Consider the following 13,353-nt stretch of genomic DNA (forward strand, 5'->3'; position numbering starts at 1 on the left):
GACCTTGATCTAGCAATAAATCAGGGATGTTTTGCTGTAATACATGGCTACTAGATGTTCTGAGAATTAGGGAAGTGTTTACACTTGTCTGTACTTTGTTCTTGAGAGGGGGAGGTCTTTTGCCTCCCCACTTGCTGGTATAGAAAAAGCCCATGAGGAATAATCTCAAGGTGACTGTGGTATTGACCCAGAGCCCTCCCAAAGCTGTTCTGTGTCTCTGTGTTTTTCTTTTATGTTGATTACACTAGATATTATCCTTTATATTTCTATTTTTCATATCTATTATTTCTTAATCCTCACTCCCCCCTGCAAGGACTGTTTGATAGTTGGGCAGGACCCAGCAAACACCAATAAAGACAAATAGCCCAGGTGATCCAGCCTCTCAGAATGCCTCTATTGCAATTTCCTCAAAACTGCATTCAGAACAACTTCAAAACTGCTAGTTAAGATGGTCCAATCTCACAAACTAACCAGCCAGGACTTCAGATAAGCCTTACACTTTCCCATCACACAGAGACTAATCAAAAAATAATACAGCTAACTCTCCTGGGATTTGAACTTCATTCCAATCTTCTCAGGGTCCCCTAAAGATGCCGTCACCCCCAGACAGTAGAAAACAATCTAGACGCCCACATTACCAATAGGTGGAGTGGGTGGTTTTTGGTCATTCGATTGATTATAGATGTTTGTCATCATTTGGGGGGGTTACAAGTTGTTATTGGTAATAGTAAAAAAAGTTAAAGATTAGATTCATGGATCTCTTTCTGAAGGGAAAGGGGACATAGTACAGAAACAATGGGATGAAAGGGTAGAGTATTGCATCTACTTTTGAACAACCACTAGTCTCAAATATTTTATATTGGTATGGATTTTTGTATGTTGATACAAATTTAAGGTTATTTTGTTATACTGTGTGTGTATATGTGTGTGTATATATATATATTTCTAGTCTTCTTTAAGATATTGTACCTATGCAGTTCATTTAAAATGCAAAGTTTTAGACCTTGAAAGCTATTTAAGGTAATAAAGAAATACAGGTTAATAGTCATCTATTGAGGCTGATAAGGCCTAAAGCACTGGGCCATGCCTTAAGCTAACAAAGAGCTCTGACATGCGCAGTAGTATCCTGACCCAGAGGACCCTGAAACTGGGCCCTCAAGATGACCACTGTTGACATATGACCAGAGCCAGCCAGGAAACACCACGGCAGCTGGAAGCAGAGTCCACCAAAAAGCACACACATAAATATCTCAGTCCTTTGTTTAATAAACAAGATTGCTTATAACCTTCCAGAGCCTGTGTCGTTTGGTTCTGCGTCTATTCACCCCCTGCCCCCGGGGTCAGAGACAGTGGGATCCCAGCTGCAAAGCAAGCAACAATCTATAACAATCAAACTTATAGTCATGTTAGATATGCTTTCAATGTCATAAACAGATATATTTAGTTAGATGGTCTTCAAACACTTCAAAGACCTACAGAATATGGCATTTAACACGTTTAATAACCTAAAGCTTTCATGACAGTAAGACATATTTGCTCCTGGCAGCACCAATTTACTTCAAAAAAGAATGATGGGCATAAAAGAACCTCTGCATAGAGTTTGCTTTTATTGTGCAAGGTTAGCCACTGGGCAAGAAGCTTCCCTTGCCTCAACTGCTGACAGTATGCTTTTCAAACTGGACAATTGGGACAAAAAAGAAAATGACTGCAGAACTTTGCCAAGACAGTCCTTCAAAATTCCTGCTTCACAGAAAAGTCTGTCAGATATTCTAAGCCTGTAGGCCAAAGATGGATGCCCCAACATTGCAGGGGAACCTTGGTGGCTGTCCAGGCAGCCAGATGTCTTTGTTATTTCTATAGTTTTGGAAGTTGTTTGCTCTGTACTTCAGTTAATATTTTATCCTTCTTGGGTGTCTGATGGGGATTGAAGACTAGATAGTTATACAGTTTTCCTTGTTACCAAATCCAGAAAAAAAATCTTATATAGAAGATGTAAAGTCTACAGGTTAAAAACCATAAAAGCTAAAGTTGTTTATCTAAGACGATGTTTTAAGGTCAAAAAAGATATTTTTAGGATGGTAATACAAGTTATGATACAAGTTACTTTGGACTCATCAAGATAAGATACATAATAAAATAATGTCTCCAAATTTGACAAATACAAATGAGCTGGACATTGTGAATGTAATTCTTACTTGGTAATTGGTCTATTGTATATAATTTTACTGTGTTAGAGTTAAAACCTTTCCTTTTTATTTAGACAAAAAGGGGGAAATGTTGTGGAATATTTGTACAGTGTGTGAAAATGTATTGCTGTGATTGGTGTAATAAAAATCTGAATGGCCAAAAGCTAGGCAGGAAGTATAGGTGGGATTTCCAAGGAGAGAAATAAAGAGGAGGAGGAATCTAGGTGTGCTAGAGAGATGCCAGGAGACACAGAAGAAGGATGGGTAGTATGGGATAGAACATAAATTAATAAAAATATGAGTTAATTTAAATTATATGAGCTGTGGGACAAGTGCTATGAATATCGCTCTATATAAATAAAGCACTGATTGGCCAGTGACCAGACAGGAAGTATAGGCGGGACAAGGAGAGAGGAGAATTGAGGAAGGAGGAAGGAAAGGGAGACTGGCTAGAGCCACCGCCAAAACAAGGAAGAGGTAAAGTACCGGTAAGCCACGAGCCATGTGGCAAAGTAAAGATTAATAGAAATGGGCTGAATATAAGAGTGAGAGCTAGACAATGATAGGCCTGAGCTAATGGCCAAGCAGTTTAAATAATGTAAGAGTCTATGTGTTTATTTTATAAGTGGGCTCCGGTACTGACGGGACTTGGCAGTGGGAGCTGGAGAAAAATTCTCCAGCTACAAGCCTAAGCTAAGGCTGAGATTTCATAATTAATAATGTCTCCACGTCATTTCTATGAGTTGGTGGCCCAAAAGAAAGTCTGACAACACCTGTACTCATAACCAATACCTGAATCAATACCCAAAACCTGAACCTATTTCCAATACCTGTTCTCAAACCCAATACCTGTTGCCATATTGAATATCTGTACCCTTTTATACTACCTGTACCAATTAACAATACCTGTATGCGGGCTGGAGAGATGGCTCAGAGGTTAAGAGCACCGACTGCTCTTCCAGAGGTCCTGAGTTCAATTTCCAGCACCCACATGGTGGCTCACAGCCATCTGTAATGAGATCTGGTGCCCTCTTCTGTATACATAATAAATAAATAAATCTTTAAAAAAAAACCAAAAAAGAAAGAAAAAAGCATGTTAGTCATAACAAGTAGATGGTCACTGCTGTGCATTTCTGGGTATGTGGGGGGGGGGGTCACTGAGAAATCATCTTCCAGGAACTGAAGTCAGAAACAAACAGCTAGTGGCAAAAAAAAAAAAAACACAATACCTGTATGCATATCTAACTCCTATTCTCATACCCCAATACCTGTACCTACATTCAATACCTGTATTCATAACTAATACCTGTACCCATTCCCACCACCAGTACTTATACCCACTACCTGTATCCATATTCAATGCCTGTACCAATATTCAGTACTTGCCCTATTTCCACACTGTGGTGCTTTGGAAGAAAATGGCCCTCAGAGAGAGTGGCACTGTTAGGAGGTGTGGCTTTGTTGGAGGAAGTGTGTCAGTGTAGAGGCAGGCTTTGAGGTCTCATATATGCTCAAGTCACACCCAATGTCTCAGAACACTTCCTATTGCCTGTGAGTCAAGATGTAAGAACTCTCAGTACCTTCTCCAGCACCATGTCTGCCTGCATGCCACCATGCTTCCCATCATGATGATAATGGACTGAACTTCCGAACTGTAAGCCAGCCCCAATTAAATGTTTTCCTTTATAAAAACTGCCACGATCGTGGTGTCTCTTCACATCAATAAAAACCCAAACCATGACAGAGGGTGATACCAGAGCCTGGGGTATTGCTGTGATAGGCCTGAACATGCTTTTGTTTAAAGAAATTTGGAATTTGGGAATTTGGGTTAGGAAAGCAGTGGAATAATTTCAGTGCTGCTTAACAGGCAATACTTAAAATAGGAGCATGGAAGACAGTGGTTGTCAGGATTCTGTCCTTAATTACATCACCAGCCTGTGACGGCATCCCAGCCTAAAAAGCGGGTGGGCCCTCTGTGCGTTCCTCTTCTCTTTCTGCTCTTTCTCTCCTTCTATCTGTTCTCTCTCTCTCTCTCTCTCTCTCTCTCTCTCTCTCTCTCTCTCTCTCTCCCCCTTTCTCTCTCCCCCCTCTCTCCCAATAAAGCTCTAAAAGGTAACCATAGCTTGTGATTCTTCTGATCAGCACTCTCCTCCGCCAGCATGGCCGCTGCAGGCGGCGGCGGCCAGCCACAAGCAGCATGCTGTTTAACCAACATTGGTGCCATTCAGACTCAGATACACCACCGAGCACCAAGGACCTGCTGTGACTGCTGCCGCCTGCTGCCTCCTCCCCCATGCAGTGAGACCATGAGACCGTGAGTGTGCACACGTCCCTCGCCTCCGCTGGACCCCCACACAGCTACTGCTTCTGTCACCACAGTGAGTCTGCCATTCTTGCGGCTGTAATCTGAGCTATATTCTTTGCGACAGACACCCCAGGGTTGTCCTCGGGCTGTGCTGGCAACAGCAGGCACATTTTCACTCCTGACTAGGGGGTCAATGCTGTCTAGGGTCCAACGGTGGACCAACTGCAGTACAGTTGCAGCCCTCACGATCCCTTGATGAAGAGGACCCGTGACTTGAGCTGATTCATAGATCTCTCTCCACTCTCGGGGATGCCCGAGATTGTAGTCTGATCCCGGTTTGTTATTTTAATTTTTTGTTTTTCTCTCAGCTACAGCCATGGGACAAAGGGGTGGATACATTTACCACCTACATTGGTGGATAGGGGTGGATACCGGTAAACCTGGCCACATAACTGCATAAACCTGGCCGCATAACAGCATCGCGGGAACTTCTGCCAGTCAACGGGCAAATAAGAGTTACTTTATCCCCAAGCTTTCTGATAAAGTTCTAAACCCTTCTCCCTCCCCACTTCTGTGTCTGCCATGTGCAACCTTTTCTGTCTGACTTCCGCAGGCAGTGGGCAGGCTCAAATGGGCGGGCTTGGGCAGCTTCTACTGACTCTAGCCCTAACTCACCTTAACTCCACCCACTCATCTCAAACTGCCTTGAGAGACACAGATGGGTCTTGTAGCGACTAAGATCCATACAAATAAGTTTACAGTAGTCAGGATGGCTCTTAAGCCAAAAATCAGCTTATAGCCTCAGACAAGTCTTCCAAAAGGATCAGTTTATAGTCTGCCTACTGGCGGATCTTCCAAAACCTGTCCTTAAGCCACCAATCATCAGGGGAAAAAATTCAGGACACAGAGTAAAATCTGTCTCTTGTTCCCTAGACCTCCCTGACTAAAACTTGAGCATCTGGAGAGCAAGGCTCCTGACCCCACAGGCAAAAGAGTCATCTATGGCATTTAAGGTGTGCCAGGGAAGAGATAAAAGCCTGAAAACAAAATTGCCAAGTGCTGGCACTCACTGACTCTCAAAAGCTGTTGGGTCCCTGTTTTAAGTGAGGAAAAGGCCACGGGCTAGCGAGTGCCCTGCCAGGCCATCGACAGCCTTGTTAAAAGTGCCGCCTAGAAAGACAACGAGTCAGCTGACTGCCCCCAGGCACCAAGATGCATGGGTACATCAAGCTAAGACCTCCAGCAGACCTAGGCTTGGCTACAGACATGGCAGGGAGCCCAGAACGCAGCAGGGAAGCGATCTGTTTCTTTCCTTCTGGACACCAGAGCCACTGACTCAGTCCTGGGAGTTTTGGAATGTCACCTTTCCTTTATTGTCAGGCACAGAGGAGAGCCTTACCACCTCACCAGATTTAACTGCACCTTTAGAGTTACTTCCTGTGTTTCTCACGTGCATACAGACAGGGCCCTGATCTTGGCCTTGTCCTTAATTCCAAAAAATAATTTCTCATGTACCACAAGCTTTTCTCTTCCCAGTTTCCTGTTCTAACTCACTGTTCAGCCAATGATACAGGACCACCACAGAACCAGAGTCCAGAGATCATCAAGTAAAAAACTGTAACAGCTAAAAGGTATTTACACCCCCAGACCCAAAAGCGTCTGGGCACTATAAAAAGACTTTAATGTAAACATCTATTACTGTAAGATGCTTTTAACAAGTGATCACCAGTCTCCTGGATGCCAAACTAATAAAAGAAACAGGTGCTTTAAAATAATCTGTCTCTGATAAAGCTTAACATGTTTCAAAATCCATAAGGACAGGCCGGATCTACCTCAGATAAATGTCAACATAAAATAATAATGATTCTTTTCTCTCTCTAAGTTTTTTCTATGTCACCAGCATCTTGTCAAACAGAAAGTTCCCAACCACAGCCAAGAGGGATACATGTCTCCAGAGCAAACGGATGACAGACAGTATCCTACAACACCTGTCTACCTCGGAAGACTCCCCTTCTCCATTCCCCCAAGAGCCAACGGACGTCCAAAAGTCATCTGGAAGCAGTTTTTGAGAGGAACGACGCCCCTATTCCCATCTACCTGCTTTTGTTATAATAAGCGAAAGTCTGGGATGTAGGATTCTGTCCTTAATCACCTTACGTCACCAGCCTGCAACGGTGTCCCAGCCTAAAAAGCAGGTGGGCCCTCTGTGCGTTCCTCTTCTCTTTCCGCTCTTTCTTTCCTTCCATCTGTTCTCTCTCTCTCTTTCTCTCTCCCTCCCTCTCTCTCTCCCCCTCTCTCCCAATAAAGCTCTAAAAGGTAACCATGGCTTGTGATTCTTCTGACCAGCACTTTCCTCCACTGGCATGGCCGCCACGGGCGGCAGCCAGCCACAAGCAAGTTTCACCAACAGTGGTACTGAGTGTAATTTGAACTGTAGGGGGCTTTCTCAAGAGGTTTAAAAAGAGAGGATTGTTTGTCTTTCTGAGTCTGGGTTACCTCACTCAGGATGATTTTTTTCTAGATCCATCCATTAGCCTGCAAACCTCATGATGTCATTGTTTTTCTCTGCTGAGTAGTATTCCATTGTGTATATGTACCACATTTTGTTTATCCATTCTTCAGTTGAAGGGCATCTAGGTTGTTTCCATGTTCTGGCTATTACAAACAATGCTGATATGAACATAGCTGAACAAGTGCTCTTGTGGTGTGGTTGAGCATTCCTTGGGTGTATGCCCAAGAGTGGTATAGCTGGATCTTGGGGGAGATGGATCCCCAATTTTCTAAGAAAGCGCCATATTGATTTCCAAAGTGGTTTTACAAGCTTGCATTCCCACCACCTAGATCCACATCCTCTCCAGCATAAGCTGTCTTCAGTGGTTTTGATCTTAGCCATTCTGACAGGTGTAAGGTGGAGTTGTTTTGATTTGCATTTCCCTGATGAAAAGGGATGTTGAGCAATTCCTTAAATGTCTTTCAGCCATTTGAGTTTCCTCTATTGAGAATTCTCTGTTTAGTTCTATAGCCCATTTCTTAATTGGACTGTTGGGCATTTTGATGTCTAATTTCTTGAGTTCTTCATGGCATGTACTCACTCATAGCAGGATACTAGACATGAAACAAGGATGACTTGTCTGCTACTCACATCACCAGGGAGGCTACCTGGAAAACAGGACCCCAAGAAAGACACGGGGATCACCCAATGACAGAGAAATGGAATGAGATCTATATGAACAGCCTGGACATGAGTGGGGGTAGTGAAGGGCGAGGGTCAAGGGAAAGAGAGCTTGGGGGAGCGGGAGATCCCAGCTGGTTCAACAACAGAGAGGGAGAACAAGGAATAGGAGACCATGGTAAATGAAGACCACATGAGAATAGGAAGAAGCAAAGTGCTAGAGAGGCCCACAGAAATCCACAAAGATACCCCCACAACAGACTGCTGGCAATGGTCGATAGACAGCCCGAACTGACCTACTCTGGTGATGGGATGGCCAAACACCCTAACTGTTGTGCTAGAAACCTCATCCAACTACTGAGGGATCTGGATGCAGAGATCCATGGCTAGGCCCCGGGTGGATCTCTGGGAGTCCAATTGGCGAGAATGAGGAGGGTTTATATGAGCGAGAATTGTTGAGACCAAGGTTGGATAAAGCACAGGGACAAATAGCCAAACAAATGGAAACACATGAACTATGGACCAATGGCTGAGGGGTCCCCACTGGATCAGGCCCTCTGAATGGGTGAGACAGTTGACTGGCCTGATCTGTTTGGGAGGCATCCAGGCAGTGGGACCCGGTCCTGTGCTCATTGCATGAGTCAGCTGATTGAAACCTGGGGCCTATGCAGGATCGCTTGGCTCGGCCTGGGAGGAGGGGACTGGACCTACCTGGACTGAGTCTACCAGGTTGATCTCAGTCTGCGGGGAAGGCTTTGCCCTGGAGGAGATGGGAATGGGGGGTGGGCTGGGGGGAAGTTGAGGGGGGCGGGAGGGGGGAGAACAAGGGAATCTGTGGCTGATATGTAGAACTGAATTGTATTGCAAAATAAAAATAAAAAAAAATTTAAAAAAAAAGAGAGAGAGGATTGTTAGTCTGTGGCCGAGAGAAGCAGTTTTGTGATATTTTGGTGAAGGAAGTGTCTGCTTTTTGTCCTTGTATAAAAAGTCTGCCTGAGGCTAATGTGAAGGGTTTTTAATTAATTCCCTTGGCAAAGGAAATCTCAAAACAGCCTAGTAGGGCTGGCAAGATGGCTCAGCAGATAAGAGCACTGGCTGCTCTTCCAGAGGACTCAAGTTCAATTCCCAGCACCCACATGGCAGATCACAACTGTAACTACAATTCCAAGGGATCCAGCAGCTTCACACAGACAGACAAACAGGCAAAACACCAGTGCACATAAAGTAAAAATAAATAAATTGTATTAAAAACAGCCTATTATAGGCTCTGTTGTGTGATAATTAGTGTAAACTATGATGAAAATTTATAATGAAAAGGAGCAAGCTGAGCAAATAAAAACACAAAATGTACAGATTGAGAAAAGGGACACCAAGAAGTAGAGTGGAACTAAGCCCTGTGTTCAAGGAGATAAAAGGATTAAGAAATGGAATAAAGGGAGTGGTGACCTCAGGGCAGAATCCCACCCAGCTAAGTATCCAACTTGTGAAAAGGAACTAAAGAAAAGTTTAGAGCCAGGTGTCGCGGGACACACCTTTAATCCTAGTACTCAGAAGGCAGGGGCTGAAGGATCTCTGAGTTTGAGACTAGCCTGGTCTACTGAGCAAGTTTCAGGACAGCCAAGCTTAGGCAATGAAGGAAATCATCAAAAAAAGAAAGTTGGTGAAGATGTGTAATTGAATGAGGGGGCCATGTTCCAGCCCCCGTAAGCAGCAGAACTTGGCAGCTTTGGCCACCCGGTCTGGCTTTAGAGTTATGGGTAGAAGAAATGGGTTATAAAAATTGCCTCTGCACCTAAGGACAGTCACTGAGGCAAAGCATGTGTCAGGGGTGTCCCTAAATGGAGGCCTAGTAGAGAGGCCATTGTGTGATGCTGTGAAGTTGCAGCCTGAATTGATTAGAAAACCCAAGATGTTTTAGATGCCAGAGTTGAGGGATACCTACTGAGGAGAGCTGCTAACAGGGAGTGGAACCAGCCCAAGAGAAAGAAGTGTGTTGTAGTCAACAAAGCTGAAAGTAACTGGAGGTTTGACATCAGACATGGAGATGCAGAGTTTTCCCAGCTTGTTTTCGGTCTTGCTTTTATCCAGTATTTCCTCACTATGCTCCCTTCCCTGTGTTTTTGAATGGTAGCGTATATCCTGTGCCATTGTATGTTGAAAATATGTGATCTGTTTTTTTATTTTGATTTTATAGGGAATTACAGTTAAGAGATTGCACAAATCTCAGAAGAGACTTTGGACTTTAGACTTTTAAATGTTGATACTGTGATAGACTATGGGGACTTTTGAGCTTGGACTGAGTGCATTTTTGCATTATGATATTGCTAAAAGCTTATGGGGGCCAGGGAGTAGAATGTGGGTGTTTGAAAGAAAATGGCCCCCAAAGGGAGTGGCACTATTAGGAGGTGTGGTCTTGTTGGAGGAAGTGTGTTACTGTGGAGGTAGGCTTTGAGGTCTCATATATGCTCAAGCCATACCCAGTGTCTCAGAACACTTCCTGTTGCCTGTGAGTCAAGATGTAAGAACTCTAAGCTCCTTCTCCAGCACCATGCTTCCTTGCTTCCCACTATGATGATAATGAACTAAACCTCTGAAATGTAAGCCACCCCAATTAAATGTTTTCATTTATAAGGTTTGCCGTGGTCATGGTGTCTTTTCAAAGCCATAGAAACCCTAACTAAGACACACACCCATACCCAATACCTATTCCCCTGACCAATACCTCTACACCCATTTATACCACCTGTACACATACCCAACTTCTGTACCAATTCCCAATACCCATACCTAATATATGTCCCCATAGCCTCCACATACCCATAAACAATTACCCTTACCCAATACCTGTACCTGCTTTTTTAAACTGTACTCCTACATAATCCCTGTACCCATTCCTACCATATGTACACAACTAATACCTGTATACATTTACACAACCTGTACCCACAACAATGCACGCATACACACACTCCACATGTACCCGTGCTCAACTCCTGTACACATACCCAAACCCTGTAGCAATTTCCACAACCTGTAACCATTCTCACCGCCTATACTGTTTCCATCACCTGTACCCATATCCAATCCAGTCTATATACCCAAAACCTGAGGTAGTTTCCACAGTTTATAACTATTCATGCCACCTGTACTGTTTCCATCACCTGTACCCGTATCCAATCCGATCTATATACCCAAAACCTGAGGCAGTTTCCACAGTTTATAACTATTCATGCCACCTGTACCACTAGCCAATACTTGTACCAACCCCTGCTTCCGGTACCTGTTTCCATTACCTGTAACTATGCCCACAACATGTCCTCACACACAGCGTCTGTACACATCCCATACCACATACTTGTACTCATTTCCTCCACCTGCAACTGTATTTAACACCTGTACATATTTCCACCAACTGTAACCCTTACACAGCTGTATGCATCTCCCCAACACCTGTACCTGTTGTGGAATATTATTTTAACTGGGCAAAGATATGCAACATTTGTTTAAGCTACAGAATATTGCTTTAACTGTGTAAAGGTGTATTTCTTTTGTTTATGGTACATTTGTTTAATGGTGTAAGGGTGTGTATTTAATTATGTAAAGATGTGTTGCCTGGCTAAGGCACCTGATTAACCTAATAAAAAGCTGAACAGCCAATAGCTAGACAGAAGAGGGATAGGCGGGGCTGCCAGGTAGAAAGAATTAAGTAGCAGAAGAAATATAGGCTCAAAAATGGAAGAAGGAGAGAAACAAGAAGAGAGGAGAAAGTGAGGGAGACTCCCAGGCCTAGGAGCCAGTCAGCAGCCACCAGCCAGACATGAGAATTAGTGAAAGTAAGAGATACAGAAAGAAGAAAAAAAGGTAAAAAGCCCCAAGGCAAAAGGTAGATAAAGAAAAACAGGGTAATTTAACTTAAAAGGGCTAGCCAGAAAAGAGATAAGCTAGGCCAAGCATTCATAACTAATAAGAAGTCTTTGTATCATGATTTGGGAGCTGGTTGGTGGCCCAAAAAGAAAAGGTCTGGTACATGTACCCATACACACTACATATACCCATATCCAGTGCCTTTATCCATACCATCGACCTGTACCCATGCCACTACCTTTACCCATTCTCAACATATTTACCCATGCCACCACCTGTTACCATACACACCAACTGCAACCAAATACATGCACCCATTTCCATCACCTATACCCATAACTATTGTTCCCATATGCAATTTTGTACACATATCCATTATCTTTTTTTTTTTTTTTAAATTAATTTATTTTGCAATACAATTCAGTTCTACATATCAGCCACGGATTCCCTTGTTCTCCCCCCTCCCGTCCCCCTCACCTTCCCCCCAACCCCCCCCCATTCCCATCTCCTCCAGGGCAAAGCCTTCCCCACAGACTGAGGTCAACCTGGTAGACTCAGTCCAGGTAGGTCTAGTCCCCTCCTCCCAGGCCGAGCCAAACAATCCTGCATAGGCCCCAGGTTTCAAACAGCCAACTCATGCAATGAGCACAAGATCTGGTCCCACTGCCTGGATGCCTCCCAAACAGATCAAGCCAATCAACTGTCTCACCCATTCAGAGGGCCTGATCCAGTGGGGACCCCTCAGCCATTGGTTCATAGTTCATGTGTTTCCATTCATTTGGCTATTTGTCCCTGTGCTTTATCCAACCTTGGTCTCAACAATTCTCGCTCATATAAACCCTCCTCATTCTCGCTAATTGGACTCCCAGAGATCCACCCGGGGCCTAGTCATGGATCTCTGCATCCAGATCCCTCAGTAGTTGGATGAGGTTTCTAGCACAACAATTAGGGTGTTTGGCCATATCCATTATCTTTACACATACCCTCCACCTTTAAAACATCCTATACATGAATCCCTACTCAATACTTGTACCTATTTCCACCACCTGTTCCCAAACCACCACCTTTCCCCATTATCAAAATCTCTTCCTCTTCCAACCACTTGTAGCCATACCCAGCACCTGTGCTCACTCTAACCACTGCTAGCCATAGCCTATACCAATATCCATGAACTGTACTCATACACACCAAATATACCCATACCCATATCTGTACCCACTTCCTCCACCTATATCTATACCCAATACTTGTCACCATTAGGATCTCTACCAGTACCCATACCCACCACCTGTTTCCATACCCAACACCTGTACCCATACCCACCTGGGTACCCGTACCCAACACCTGTACACATACCTAACACCTGTACACACAAACACCACCTGTACCCATAACTGTGAGAAGTCAAGCAGCACCTTGAGCTGCTAGGGACAGCTCTGACGGCTGGAGCTGCAGTGAGACAGCTCCGCCCTGGCGGGGAAGGTATTCTGACTGCTGCGGAGAGTCAGGCCTGGAGCTGCTCGGACAGCTCAGCAGGGAAGGGTATCCTGACTGTTCGGGAGTCAGGCTATACCTGGTGTGGTGGGGGATGGTCTCCCCACAAGACATAGCAATCCTGCTCCTCTCCTGGAGAGCCACTACAGCTGAGCTTTGCTCAGCTCCCATTTAAGGGGGCTTCCCAGGAGAGCTCTGCTTCTTCTCTGACCTAAAATGTTGCTTCTTTTTCTTTACTCTGCAAAAGGGGAAACACCTGCAGAAATGTAGCAATCTCCTCTGGCTCTGGAGAAAAGTGTTACTTTTTCAGTTCCCCCTTGCTCTGTCCACTG

The sequence above is a fragment of the Peromyscus californicus genome, unplaced genomic scaffold (assembly GCF_007827085.1).
Source record: "Peromyscus californicus insignis strain IS unplaced genomic scaffold, ASM782708v3 Scaffold_23__1_contigs__length_62951481, whole genome shotgun sequence".
Classification (NCBI taxonomy): Eukaryota; Metazoa; Chordata; class Mammalia; order Rodentia; family Cricetidae; genus Peromyscus; species Peromyscus californicus.